Source organism: Haplochromis burtoni, unplaced genomic scaffold (assembly GCF_018398535.1).
Source record: "Haplochromis burtoni strain Fernald_Lab_line unplaced genomic scaffold, NCSU_Asbu1 Contig_5, whole genome shotgun sequence".
Lineage (NCBI taxonomy): Eukaryota > Metazoa > Chordata > Actinopteri > Cichliformes > Cichlidae > Haplochromis > Haplochromis burtoni.
The window spans coordinates 3663754-3679528 of NW_024582366.1; the positions used below are offsets into that span (position 1 = coordinate 3663754).

The 15775-nt window shown below is 38.5% G+C and overlaps 1 long non-coding RNA gene across 1 annotated transcript; it reads right to left on the reverse strand.

Annotated features, from left to right (window-relative positions):
* Window positions 1-9726: 9726 nt before the first annotated feature.
* LOC102291513 lies at window positions 9727-14563 on the reverse strand. The gene is made up of 3 exons (XR_315684.3): window positions 14342-14563; window positions 11959-12115; window positions 9727-10446 (listed from the first exon to the last, which is right to left on the reverse strand). It is a non-coding gene; the product is annotated as an uncharacterized LOC102291513 (long non-coding RNA).
* Between the last annotated feature and the right edge of the window lie 1212 nt (window positions 14564-15775).

The following is a 15775-nucleotide window of genomic DNA, read 5'->3' on the forward strand; positions in this document are numbered from 1 at the left end:
CATCTGCTTTTTAAATGCATCCCATTCACACTAATCATCTCACAGCTGATAAAACTGAATATATATATTTATAATGTATTTGAGTTCATTTACAGTTCAGCTGTGCTTCACAGCCAGATTGAAAAAATCTAGCTTTTCAGTGCACCAAAATAATAAGTAAGTAAATAAGTTCAAACTGAGCATCAGAATGAGGCAGAACAATGATTTAAGTGACTGATAGGAAGGATAAAAGTAATTCACATGCAACTTGTTACAACCAAGGTATGCAAAACAGCATCTTTGAACAGCAGCAGAAGACCACACCGGGTGCCACTCCTGTCAGCTAGGAAAAGAAAACTAAAAATACAGTTCACAGCAGCTCGCCAAAATTGGATGATAGGAGACTGGAAAAACATTGCTTTGAGAAACATTCAGTGATTCACAGTAGAATTGGTGATGTAATGGCGTGAGGGACATGATTTTTGGCACACTTTGGGCCCCTTAGTACCAAATGAGCACTGTTTAAAGATCACAGTCTATCTGAGTTGGTTACCATGACTATCCCTTTACCAGCACGGTGTATCCATCTTCTCTCTTCCAGCAGCCATCATGAAATGATAGTTTGATCCATACCTCTGCTAGCCTTACCTCCAACAGCTGATGACAGGAAACTTAGCTCTTTACTACGGAGGTCTTGGTCTATTAAAAATGTGCAGCTGCAACACAAACTCCAATGATTTTGCTTGTTTTCAGTACTGCCTGATGTTTTCCTCCTCGGTTACATTAGATCAGGTTCAAATTAAAAAGGCTGAACAGAATACATGTTTATCTCAGCATAGGCTCCTTCACCGTTCCAGACAGTTGATATCACCACCCAGAGTGCATTGCAAAGGACTAATGGTGAGATTGATATTCCACCCATCTATCCATCCATCCATTCACTTCTGCTTCTCCTTTTCAGGGGGCGCTGAAGCCTATCCCAACTGTCTTAGGGCGAGAGTTTTGAGATTGTTAAAAATATTATGAAAATTAAGTTCTATGGTTTTTAAAAACATCAGATTTAAACCGAAGATTTTTAATATAATAGGATATAAGTGTCTTCAAAGTGCAGGTCACTTTTAATTAAACTTCAACCACCTTTTTCTTCACCAACACCAATATTAAGACAGACAGTGCTATTGAGAAGTTGATGAATTTCAGACAGACGTCCAGCTGACAGGATGTGAATGATCACAATCATGTGAAAAATCTGCACTTTTTTTTAGTTTCATTCAGAAAACAGTGAGCTTTGTTAACATTGCACTAAAACATCAAACCTCCTCACATTGCTTCTGTTGTATGTTGTATGTTTTTTCAAGAACTGCACAGCGAGACTTTACGATGTAAGAAATGATTTAGATCTAGTTTTTTTTATGTAAATGCAAATACTAACTGCTGTGTGTTTGTCACTCAGGAGACAGCGACTGCGGCATTTTGTTCATACCCTCTATTATAATTTGCTTTCATCACCCTACTGGCTGCTTTTCTGGAAGCAGTATAATTATGTTATACGCTAGATACACCTGGAGGATGTTGTGCCTGAATGTAGTAAATGGTTGACATGCTTTACTCAGGGATTCTTTTTTTTTTTTTAGCATGGATCATTTGCATTATTATGTTGTCCAGTTAGTCCTGTGTTTCATCCTTAATTAATTAAAAAAGAGGTTTGGATGGGCATATGAATTCAAAATTCACATTTTGGTTCTTTTTAAATTATTCAAGCAGTGTTTCACCGAGTGGTGAAACCCTTCACATATTTAATTCTTTAAAATAATCATAAAAAAATCAAATACTGGATTTAAAAGACTGGCGAATCTTTCTTTTTTCATTGATATTTTATAGACACTTGATTTTGGGAGGAAACAGTGATCGTATTTTGACTTAAAAATGACTTCCTGAGTTTAATTCAATTATGTTTGTGAACAGTTGTTAAAGATTTATATTCTCAGTAGGAGGGAAGGGCTTAGAGCTGAGAGCCACACTAGGGGAGGCTGGAAAGTGGTGAGGAAGCTCTAACAAGCAATTTGTTTTTCTTTTAGTCTTTGAATGGGATTTGCTGAGAACAGCAGCCCAGAAGAAGCGTTGCTTATTATGTCCTGTTTAAAATAGTCTCAACCACCACTTACTGGACATCACGGTGTGGGTTTTAAAGCTGTATCACAGGAACCAGCTGTGCCTTTGTCTTTGTCACAGGTATTAATATTCAATTCAATTCAATTTTATTAATATAGCGCCAAATCACAACAACAGTCGCCTCAAGGCACTTTATATTGCACAGTAGATCATACAATAATAAATACAGAGAAAAACCCAACAATCATATGACCCCCTGGAGCAAGCACTTCTATTAATACTATACTAATACTAATAATGCTTAAAAGTTGGCCCTTTATTGGTGAAAACTGCTGCCATTTATCACATGACGTTTACACCAGGTCATTGAATAAAACACCACAGACACATTTTCTATTATTTAAAAAAAAATAATGGACTGGTCAGCTTTCCTCACAGTTTATGTTTGGATGTGTTATTTAAACCTTTCACTTTTAGTTTGCCTATTCCCAAAAGCACACGCAGTGATTAAGCAGGTCTATTGATTTTTCAGAGTAAACACTTTTCTCTTGAGCCTTAATTGCTTTTCCGGCTTAAAGCCAGCAGATGCACCTAAATACCTGCCCCTCAGAAATGATTTCAAACTACTTTGGCTCAAATCAGGTAAGGACAAACATGTGGAAATAAATAAATCAATAAATGGGGACTGAATGAAGTTGGAGGGAATGTTCATTAAATCTTGACTTAAAATCCTGTTTACATTTTTCCTTTTATCTCTTTATAAACTTTTTTTCTGGCTCTATGATACTTCATTAAAAATGATGATTGTTGGAGGTGCTTGGTAAGGTTTACATTTAGAACAACATAATAGGATCAATTTAAGTGCATCAATAAATCAAACCGGGAGAGGGAAGGGAACAAAAACGGGAGTTTGAAAGAGGAGGAGGACATATCCACAAGAAGTCTTAAAATACCGTTCGATGTAGCTCAGATTTGTGTCGTCTTTTTATACGCTGCCATATCTTCTGCATAGTTTAATCTGACAACCTGTAATTATCATTGTGGCTGACAATGATAATCAAACTCCCTCTCAGTAGCTATATTTATAAATTAGCCATAATTACTGGATTGCAGGATTTGCATGAACACAGTCGATGCAGTGGTCACCATAAGTTCCACCCAACTATTAAGAATTGGTCGTTAATATAATTAGGCGAAAATAATTATTGGTGGCAGTTTGTGTGTTGTTTTTGTGCACACTTTGTGAACACTCTGGGTTTCAGCTTTTTTTTCTTGGCTTTTTTCATTCTCTACATGCACTTTATAATCTTCTTATTGATTATACATTTCACTCAGTGATGCAGCGTGTTATACACATTGTCTGCTTGTATCAGATTTTTATACTTTCCACAGAGTAATTGTGTTTTTATTGCTGTTATTTACTTTGCTGTTTATGAACAGCTTCGATGCGCCGCTGTTACTGTAGGAGAATATTGGCTGCAGTCACTCATCAAGGTTTCTGGTGAAAATGAGTTTTCTTTGAGTTGCTTTATGTTTGGACTTTGAACAATCCTGACCTGCTTTGAAACCAAAAAACACAAACAAACAAAACAAAGACCAGCCACCTTTTTTTCTGCTCTGTATCTACTTCGTTCTCAATTACAGAATAAGTACAGAAATATAACCAAAGCTCATGTCCAACAACAGAGCCGTCTTTCTGACACCTTAAGCTACAGGATGATAATCAGGGTCAATCTTAAAATGTACTAAGCTTATCAGACTGCAAAAGAAAAAAAACACACAGTGTACTGTACATATAAATACAGGCAAATATATTTCCAACACGAGTCCTTTCTTTCTAAAACCTCTGATTAATCAGCTAGGGTGAGTCTTAATGGGACTTTGAAGTGTTGTGAAGTGGCTTGCATGTTTCTTTGGTGTTCTTGTTTACTGTCATAGCTCTGTTTCACAGCCTCCACACTCTTTTTGTTTTATATATTAAAATTATGATTCTGTTAATGATTTATTTTATTTTAATAATGTGTTTTCTGAATAAACAATGACACTGCTAGGCTTAAATTGTACTAATGCAACAGAAACTTTGTCAGTTGTGGTTACAAATAAATGAACAGTTAATGCAGTTAATATAATTACATTGCTGTCATTGCATATGATCTTAAAGATAATCTGGTGTAAGGAGTGAAATAAGCATTTTTGCTCTCTCTCTCTCTCTCTCTCTCTCGGCCTTTAATCAGGAGGTGAAGGTTAATCAATTTTGCTTTATAATTATGCATTCAAGGTGAAATTGCTTTTCTCTTAAAAACTAGATGAAAGGGATAATTACACAAAACAGCAGGTAACAATTTTAAAACGAGTACATGCTGTGTCCTGTCCTTCTGTATAACTGTGATATTAGTTCATTGTTAGGTGGTTTTGTCAACCAATGTGAAGACTTCAATAATAATAATAATAATAATACGATATATTAGTTAGCTTTTTGGGGTATGAATTAGATTTTTTTTGTTGTGAAGTAAAAACAATATAATACTTTTATATCATTTTATTAGTGCAATAATGCTGAAAATGGGTCATTTTAGCCCACTGGTAATACGGTGACATTAGAGTATGAGTTAAACAGTACCTTTAGTAACCTTCAGGAGTACGACGCTTGATTTAGAATTTTGCAGGAAATCTACGTCCTACCTTATGTAGTAATCATTCCATCCTTACACTGCAGCCTTCCACACCATTCAAGTGGAAGGCCATTCAACCCGGCGTGTAGCTACATATCTCAGGAGGTGCAGCTTCTGTAGAAGGTTTAGGTGAATGTTTACAAAGGGATTCCAGTCTGCGACATAGATCTGACACACATGTACATTTACAGATGTAGCTCAACTGTGTAGGAGTTTGTGGGTGGATGAATAGGCGAACAGATGAAAGCGGTGGCTGTGCCTCAGGAAGTAGATCAGTGAGTATTTTAATTGGAAGGTTGGTGGTTTCATCCATGGCTGCTCCAGTCTGCATGCCGAACTATCTTTGGGTAAGACACTGCATAGAATAGAAAGCTCTTACAGTAGAAAGATAAGGAAAAAAAAAGACATAGACATAGAAAAAGTGTTTGGATGAATGTGTGAGGGAATGATGTGACAAATACTATACAAGAACCAATCCATTTATGACTACAGAGGGACACAGATGTACAGTTTATATCAAATAAAAAAAATCATATTATAAGTATATTTATTTAGTAATGAAGAGTTATTGAGGAATCCTCTCCACCATATTTTGTCTGTTACATTAAAGCCTTCAAAAAAAAAAAAGGGGGGGGGGGGGGGGGGGAGTTGCTAAAGGGCTTTAGTAGATGCTTGTTACTTAATAGCAGATTAATTATGAGAGATTGTTCCTGGTGATATCAGGAAACACTCAACTCTAAGCTCTGTCTTTAACTTGCAATGGCTGGTGGTGATTAAATGGTTGGTAGCCCCAGTTGCAATGCAGGTGAATGCAATGTGCATGTAAATTCAATGAAGCTGAGTGCTTTTTTCATTTATTTGATTACTTTGTCTGCTGATTGACAGACGTTATTACAAAGAACAGCACCAAATTCTCCAAACAAAAGGAAGGTCAGAGCACAACCTTGAAGTGGTTTTGTCAGGCTTCATTTTTCCAATTTTCGATACATACAGGACATCAGTGATGGCCTTTGAATTGAAAGATTAGATGCCAATTTACAAAACATTACATTCCCAGAGGGCAACGTAAGGAGGAAGCATTACCACAGAGAGCAATTTACTCTTTTTTGTTATAGATGGCTGTTTGTAGGGCACAGGGAACAGGTGCATTTTTCCTTCACCTTAGAGTTTATTGAAATATTGTCTGGTTTCTACAGCAACCATGATCTCTACCATTATCTGTTAGCCCGAGACAAGGCTGTGTAAATTGGTAATCTTTGAGTGTGTTAAAGAGAGGTATCTAGGGAAACACTTATGAGGATTAGGAGCTTCTTTACAGAGATGCTTTTGGCACAACTCATAATCATATCAGTCAAGACAAATCCATACACAGTATGAGTATTGTGTAAGTCTTGAGCCATCCCGTCAGCTCTTTAATACTTTAATACACATCCTGAACTTTCTCAGACAAGTTTCCTTTAGGTAGTGTTCAGGAATAGTTCTCCAGCGTTATTGAAGGACATTCAAAGCTCTTCTTGTTTTTCTTTTTTGCGCCTCTCTGCATTCAGTTATTTACATTCTCTTCCACACCATGTTTTTTGTCCTGTCTTCATCCCCTAACCCCAACCGGTCGCAGTAGATGGCCGCCCCTCCCTTAGCATGGATCTGCTGGAGGTTTCTTCCTGTTAAACGGGAGTTTTTCTTTCCCACTGTCGCCACAGCTTTGCTCATATGGGGCCATGTGATTGTTGGGGTTTTCTCTGTTTTCTTTGCAATATTGTAGAATCTTTACCTTACAATGTAAAGCACCTCAAGGCAACTGTTGTTGTGATTTGGCACTGTATAAATAAAACTGAATTGAATTAAAATATAATTCTTTGGATGTCGACTGCTTTTTGTTCTGTTCTCTCAAGATGATCCCACACTGCTTCAATAATGTTGTAGGCTCTGGGGGAGGATAGTGTTCCAGGTATGATTTTACTGCACTGGCAGTGTGTTTGGGATCATTTTCATACTAAAAAAATAAAGCTGTTGTCAAACAGATGTTGTACTAAAGGTTGGATGAAAATCTGACAGTTTTCTGCTTTCATAAATCCATCAGTTTTGACAAGATCCCAACACAAAGTGTAACGAAGTGTCTAAAAGTTCAATTTAAAACTTCTTTGCCAAGTTGTCTGTTGTGAACAACACACCAGATGTAACAGCGGTTCATGCCTTGTGTTAGATGCCTTGTGTGGCTTAACAAATAAACAAAGAAACGAACAAAACTTTATGGTGAAAAGCCGACAAGAAAACTCACCACTGCACTAGTGCCTTGTTTTACTGGTAACCTTGGTAACGAGACATTTAACCTCTTAAGCCCCAAGCCTACCTGATCTCCTGCTTTTAGCCCCCATATTTGTACCATGGTTTGATTTTTATAGCAGCAAGAGTGTTTTTTATGCAATCCTGTTTTGTAGTCTCTTTATGCGCGTCTGCAGAGTCAGTAAAGTGCATCATTGTAATTATGTATAATGTAACTTAATTTTACATGACCAAAATGCAAAATAGTCACTCAAAAACACAGTTGTTAAAAGATAGCAGAGAGGAAGCCATGCTTTCTCTTGCTTCGCTGGTTTTAGCAAGACTAATTAGTCTATAGTTTAGCATAAAGGTATTGTAAATGTTTATGTTTCTATTTATTTATTTATTTTTAGCCAGTGTCTGGGTCTGTGTCTGAGCAGGGCTGGTTTTCCTGTCCCTCATGTGGACATTTTGACATCAGTCAGAGCCTATAACGAAGGACCCAGCTTGTCTCCTTGATGCCGAAATGTTGAAAGTAGGACAGGAAAATAAGCCCCTTTCATGATTAACCAAATAATCTCCTTTTTTGGTCCAAGATGCACCAGATGTTATTACGGCTTCTTAGTTCTCAGTGTGTTCTTCTCATATCTCTGCCCTTTGTTCCTAACTCTTGTCTTAGATCATAATGACATCTTTAGAGTACACAAGGGGGATGAAATGAGCCCATAATGCACTCTGTGCACCTTGTTTTCTTTTTTGAAATCAAACAAGATCTAAGCTTATGTCAGCTGTGTGAGATTAATGTTGTTCCTATTTGACAGGGCAATTTCAGCCGAGGGTTCATCTTTTGTTTCCACGCTCCCAGATGGGTTTAAGTGGTTGCGTTTAAGGTCGTGCGTTTGCATTTTACATTGTACTGACAGACTCTGTGTTGAGAGTTGTGGCGATGAATTCATCAGGCTTTGTTTTCCTTGTCTTCACCTCTCCCCCTGGGGATGGCTGTCTATAGCCGTTTTCACACATGCCCGGGAGCCGTGAGCCTTTCTAGGCATTAGCTGGCAGAGCTGCATGTGTCGATGAATATCTTTGAGCAGTCTTTGCAGCACTTGCTCCCCTGAACAAAGTCTGTTTAATGTCTGACTGAGCCAGTATGGGAGAAAAGCAGATAATATATTCAGAAAATTCAAAGCTAGCGGGTGTGATGTCCTGCCTCCTGCATGCTCTATCCAGGTGTCACACCTTGGCTAAATCAAACAGAGGATTTCAAGTGGTGAGAACGTGCCTGATGTCAGTCTACTCCTGTGTGTGATAAGTACTAGAGCCCCCATCTGCCCCAGCATCAAGTCTTCAGCCATTTTTATGTGTCAAATGACACGATTTCTGAGTTTTACACCAAGTAAAATGGCCTAATTAAGCAATCATGACATAAGATATTATTTGAGTTTGTGCACATTTCAGTTACTATGTTGTTAGATATACATTACATTCGCTACACAAATTCACAGATTACTTCATAAGAACATCTGTTTAGCTGCTTTATAATATGTTATTTAGTCAATCACATGGCAGCAGTTCAGCGCACTCAAGCATGTAGACATGGTGAAGGCAAACTGTTGATAGACTCAGCAGGTTAAAATGAGAATCAGGATGGGGAAGAAAATGTTATTAGTGCCAGACAAACTGTTCTGAGTGTTTCTGAAACTAGTGATCCACTGCGACCTCCACACACAACAATCACTATGGTTTGTTGTGTGTGGTGTATGGTTTATATAGACTGCAAAGAAGAAAATGTCCAGTGAATTGCATTTCTGTGATTGAAAATGACTCGTTGGTGCCAGAGGTCAGAGGGGAGTGGACTAATTGCTTTGAGCTGATTGAAAGGCAACGACAACTCAACTAGCCACTTGTTACCGGAGAACATGCCGAAGCTTGGAGCGGATAAGCTACAGCAGCTTCAGGAGGCGGCACAGTGGTTAGAAATGTCAACTCACAGCAGGAAAGTTCTGGGTTCAAACCCTTAGCTGGAGCCTGACTAGGTGCAGTTACAATTTTTCCCTGTGCAGGACCTTTCTGGGTACTTAGACGCCCTCCCAAAGACATCTGTATGTGTTAGGTTAACCAGTAGTTCTAGTTTGGTCGTAGGTGTGTAAATATGAGCATGAATGGGGCATTAATCCTCGTATCCACTGGCACTCTGTGCACGGTTCGTCCTGCCTCTCAGCCTTTATGGCATCTTAAAGTAGGCTCCAGCCTAGTTTAAAGACATTTTCAATCCGCAGTATGCAAATTTAGAGTCAATGAAAAATGAGCATTAAAGAAAAATGAGCAGCAGGCTTCTTTGGCAGACAGGTAGTGCTTTAATAGACTGCAAGGGCAATAGAATAATAGAATAAAAGTGTTTCCTTTGATCTTCAAGTGGCTCATTCAAGTTGACCTCGTGTCCTGCTGAGATTTCATTTTCAGTGATTTTCAGACATTTGAGGGGGAAGGTGAAATTCTGACATTGCTAAAATGCACAGTTGGAGGCCTTTACAAGCTTTAAGGGATTTAAGCTACATCCTTCAGAGAAGTGCCATCATTACTCACCTCGCCGGGGGGCAAAAAGATAAAACAGGCAGCATCCAAGATGGAAATTTGTGTCATGGAAATATCCAACATTTCTTTTCAGGAGGCACGTGCAATAGTATCAGAATTAAATATTTAGTAGAAAAAAAAAAAATACATGTGCACTACTTAAGACTGAGGGTTTAGCCATGCGCTGGGTCTCATGAGCTTTTTGCAAAGACAGATAAATCCTCCACGCATATCAAATAATCAGAAATGAAATCTTCAGATGTTCATTAGTCAGTAAGTTTATTAGCATCATTGCTCATTCTGCAAATGAGAGAATTTAAACTGATGATATGATTTACGTTTTAATTTCCATTGTAAACCGCGATAGCTTTAATAGTAAACATAAAATTGATATTATTTTGGTGAATGGCATTGCTTGTTTTTCTATCAACCCTCCAAAGACGTGTAAACAACACATTCAAGTGACCAACAAAAAGTGATTACTTCGGTGTGAAGGAGGTCATAGCTGCATGTCCATTATGAAATAATTTCAGGTTCTTCGCTTTGTCATACAATTTAAATGTAAAACCATTGCAAAGTGTTTTACAGGTGAGGCAGAATGAAACAAAATGACAAAAAAAAGAAAAAAAGAAAGTCAAAATCATGGAAAGCTTTTTATAAAAGACATGACCTAAATAAAGCAACTGACTGCCATCCTAATTTCTTAATTTGTAGGCTGATACAGCGCTTCTGAGGTCTGATTGCAAACTCTGTCCCCTTCTTTTCCCCCAGGCCGTGGAAAAAGACAACAAACCATTGCTCGAGGATCTCCGGGTATGACCTGGTGCGGTCAGTAGATCTTATGCTTCTGCAGAACCAGAAAGTGTATTTAGTTAGAAATAAAGGATGTGACTGTGAGACATGAATCATTTTAGCTCTGTTGCTATGAAACAGATGTAAGAGCGAAGCAAAGTTAAAAATGCCTCCCTTGTGTAGTTATCTTGTCATCCACTGCACCAGCCTCCTAATAATTTTTGCATGACTGCGTGGACATAACCATTTCTCTCTGCAATTGTTCGTAACTTAAAGTAACTATATAAAGAAATTACAGTTGGAGGAAGGTAGCACATTCAGAATACTGACGGGGAACAGAAAGACAGAACATGCTCTCATATTTCCAAGGATGTAAGACCTCATAATATCTTACAGACTTGTATAATGTCCAGTTATCTCAGTAGGGCAGGATTATATGAGTTTTGGACTCCACTCAACTCCCTGTCTGGCTTCTGGAGACAGGCACTCCCTGTACTTTTAAGATTAGGCTTGAAGGTGTACTTTTGATAAAGTTCATAGCCAGGGCTGGATCTTATTTCCAAATCAATTAAATTTTATTTATATAATGCCAAACTGCTTGACTGCAAATTATGCTGTGGCTATGCTGCTACAGTCTCGTGGCGGTTTTCACAAAGCCATACTTAAGGAAAGGAGAACAGGGGGAAAGGGTGAAGTATGTCAAATTACACAAGAACTGCACTGAAAATCCATGGCAACAGGTCTTACTGGTGCATCTAGAGGCTAGCGCTGAACATTATTGCATTGTGGGATCGTCTTGACCGAAAATAGAACAAAAGGCAGAAACATCCAAAGAAGAGCTTTGAAGAAAGCTTGCCAAAGGTTCAAGCAATATAAAAGACTGAAGGGAGGTCACACTAAATACTGACTTTCTCTCTATATGGTATTTTCATATATATTTGACGAGTAAAATGTAAAGAGATAAGGTGTGGATCAAGACTTTTGCATATATATATTACAACAGAGAGCGAGAGAAAGTGTATATTAAGAGCTCCAGTGAAAGGCAAGTTTTCCTTTGATATGAAGGGTCCTTATGGTCACATGTCCAGGCTTCCTGAATAATTACCTTTCGGCAGGCTCATTTCTGGGATTAAAATCCACTGCAATGTTAAGAAATATTCAACAGTTAGGAGTTCTGTGTATTTTGTCTTTGTGGTGCCATTAAACATGGCACGACTGCAGCTTTACCGCTGCTGTGGTTAAATTATTAACACTTCAAGTGGGTGGTACAACGATTTGCCCACATCACCCCATCAAGGTAAAATTCATCTTATCTGTGAAATTTAATAGTCTTGCTGCTAAGCCTTGGGATGATGCAGTTAGGCCAAGAACTTCAAACGTTTTGCACCTTTATGTTATCGTATTGCAATTTTATTACTATGTTAGCGCAATGACCACCATTAGACCGAATACTTTAGCTCCTTTATTTTGATCTTGGCAGAAGGTTTGTTCTAAGGCATTTGTTAAGTGTAAAAGATGATATTGAAGCTATAGCATTTTTATGTATATGTTAGTATTGAAGATTTACCTTTAGAGGTAACCATTCCCTCAATCTCCCACAAGCTACATTAGTTACAATAGTAACTAATGTAGCTGAACCCCTCCAGGAAGAAGGTGCACTTGAAAATTGAAATTGTTCCAGGGTATTTTGCGGCCAACACAGGTAATGATGATGGTGATAATACCTGTGGTCAAACAGAGCATTAGGAAGAGAGGTAATGTGGCTGACTGCTGGTCAGTAGAAATGAAAAGCCAATAAGCTGCAGGAGACAAAACAGCAGAAACATCACATTAACACCAACAGAATCAACTGGACATTGTCCACTTCTCTCATTTATGTTTTTTTCCTAAATCATCACGCCGCACTTCCAGTTCCTTTTCATGTGGTATTTGCAAGTCCTATCGCAAAAGATGAAAATGGACACAAATAAAAATGTCTTATTCTAAAAACAGGCTGCAGTTATTAAAAATATATACGTGAATGCACCAACTAACCACAAAGAGTGACACTTATCAACCAAGTGCAGTTTGTGCTCATACAAGCCAGCACATCAATCATGAAACATGTTTGTTTTTCTGTTACATTCTGCCTGAAGACCAGACCAACTCTTTACAGAATTAAATATGACTATTTTTTAACAATTTTCAGATAGATAAAATGAAGAAATGTGAGGATCGAGCCAAACCGCCCATCTAGCCATTTTCTGAAGCGTATCTTAGCTGTCAACGGACAACAGGTGAGGTACAACCAGGACCAACAATCACACACTCACATTCCTATCCACAGTCTGTTTAGACCAGTTAACTTCATAAGCACCTCTTTGGACTGTGGGAGGAATGACAGGGAGGGAGAACATGCAAATTAAAGCACCTAGGTGCTGAAACTCCTAAATGGGAAATTCCTTTTCCCATAGTGTCAGTATTAATGTTTAAAAAATGCTTCCTCATTGCATGCCTCACAGCTGATCCACACAGTTTTATTCATTTAGCCAGCCATCTGTTTTCTTCTGCTTCTACAAGCCAGGGTTGCAGTGGGGCTGGAGTCTATCCCAGCTGTCACAGAGCAAGAGGAAGCATACATGCTGGAAAGGCCAGCATACACACAGCGAGAGCCAGACAGTTATTCACAGGCACAGGAAGAGCACAAAATCTCCACTTAACAAAGTGCCAGCCAGCGGATTTGAACCCAGGACCTTTGAACTGAATTGACTAACACAGCTGATTATTTTTAGCATCATCTGAGTTGCTGATGTAGGACCTCACTCAGTTCCCCAAAACGCTCCCTTTTCACACCTCCAACTGATGTTCACCCTGGGGTCCCATATACAGCAAGGACAGGTTACAAGGCTACATGATGTCACCTGATCAGACTCCTGATTACTCTTTGCTTCACACTGGCCCAAAGAGAAACCCCAACCAGCAAGTGAGAACAAAGGGACCAAGTTTTTCTTGCCTCATCATAGTCTTTGGTTAGAGCAGGATAAGTTCGTTCAAGTATGTAGATATTTCACTACAGCTGTTAAATTACTGCAGGTCCCAAAGCCAATTAAGAGGAATAAAAGGCAATCAAGTCCCTTTTATTTAACCGTGTCGAGGACTCACTGTCCTGCAGCACACATGAGACAGACCGGCGTGATAAGTCAGAACAAATGGGCTCCATTCACCACTACGTTGTTGGATTACTCTTACATGGCCGGATAAGCACAGTGGGAGCATTGTTTCATGCTGCTGTCTGGATGGGGCAGTCAATTAGACTTAGTCATCATCTTAAATTAGATCAGAAGACCTCCTCAGGTCCTGCACTGATTTAAATATAAACTAATTTTATATATAGTTAATACAATTCAAATATGAAAGGATTGAAAAACCCTGAATTATGAATTGCCATCACTAGTAAATATTTGTTTTGTATGCACTGTATAACTTCTATGTCTCATGATATGATTTATCCATGAATGTGGAAACATTCATAAATGTTCTCATATTAAATTTGATTAAACATTATATGTAGATATATCGGAAACTGTGCATACGGTATATCTACAATACTTACACGTCTCAGTAATGAATATGCTGCTGTAACATAACATGTTTATCTATGGAGCGAGTTACAGAGTTGTGGGTTAGATATAATATGAAATCTAGTAAGTGGATGAAAGTCTGAGGATAAAATAGTCTGCATTTCTGACATTTGTAAATTTTCCCCTCAAAAAGTCAGATTCAAGTAGCATTATGAGAAATATCACACAAAACTACAAGGAAAAAATGCTTCCCACTCTCACCCGTTCTCTCTTTTGCTCTCACTCCTATCGCACAACTTTACTCCAAAAAGTAGCCTGACCTCGCACACAGTGTGACATTTGCAAAAAAGCCACCTCCACAAATTACACGTGTATTATAAAAGAATTTACCTTTTGTCACAGCGAGTGAGATAAGCCGTGTGAAAATAATAAATGAGGATCCAATTGCAGGCAGTCGTGAAGATGCAAAGGTGGTTTATTGAACACGAAATAAATATGGACAAACAGCAAATGGAGCTCGAACTAAACTAGACTGGAAAACAACTAAACTACCGAGCACAAACCTGAATGAAAACGAGCAGAGGAGAATGACGATGGCCAGCAGGGAGAACACACAGGTGCGACATGCAACTACAAACACAGAAGACACGCCTTAAATACACTCAGAGAATCACAGGGAGATTACACACAGGTGGGAGACACAGCTGGAAGTCATTAACGAGACGAGAGGTAAAACTGAACACACTCACATGAGACGCAGACCTTCACAATAAAACAGGAACAAGAAACCATCACACTAAGACGCAGACTCGACATTTGAGAGACAGACAGAAAATGACACATGGAACTAGACATATACTAAGCAGACCCAACCGAAGAACAAATCCTAAAGACAAACAGAAACATGAAACTCTAATAATAAACATCATAATCATCATCATTAACACAACAAGAGAACAAGAAAACAATCCCTGATGCAAAAGTAAACCAAAACATAATAACCTCAAAATACTGGGTGGAAACTGACCCAGAACCGTGACACCTTTTTCAACTTGTTCAGATATGTCAAGTAGGTACATATGAAAACTGCAGATGTTCCAGAGAATCATGTGGCTGATGGTACCTGTTGGTAATGATTACGCTGATCCAGCAGATTCCTCAGGAGAAACGTTCTGCCTGAAAACCAGATATTGTTTTAACAACAGCTAAAACTACGCTGCCTCCAGCCCTGAGAGATTTGATTATCTTGAAAAGCCTTGAAAATCTATTAGCAATGCCTTTTCAATTTTAAAGAAGAGGCACACATGGTTAATACCTGTAAATATACATCACTTGTGTGAATTTCCTTCAGTGGACTTCTGGCCCTGAGCACAAATAGCTTGCTAAACAAAACCAGATAGAGATGTTTAAAATTGTTTTGTGGTGTCATACAGTTACTTTAGCAAAATAACAGGCCGGCAGGAATTAAAATGCCATGATAAAATGTTTTGAGATGTCACAAAAAATCCAGGTTTAAACAGAAGACACTTTGAGAGGTGATGACACATAGTGTGAACAAATCTGCATCCCTTGAGTTTTTAGTGAACTTATTAGACGCTCTCGTTCTGATGCACTTCCCCTGATACACAGTCCTCATTCAATTAAATTCAATTGTATTTACACAGCGCCAAATCACAACAACAGTCGCCTCAAGGCGCTTTATATTGCAAGGTAGACCCTGCAATAATAAATACAGAGAAAAACCCAACAATCATATGACCCCTATGAACAAGCACTTTGGCGACAGTGTGAAGGAAAAACTCCCTTTTAACAGGAAGAAACCTC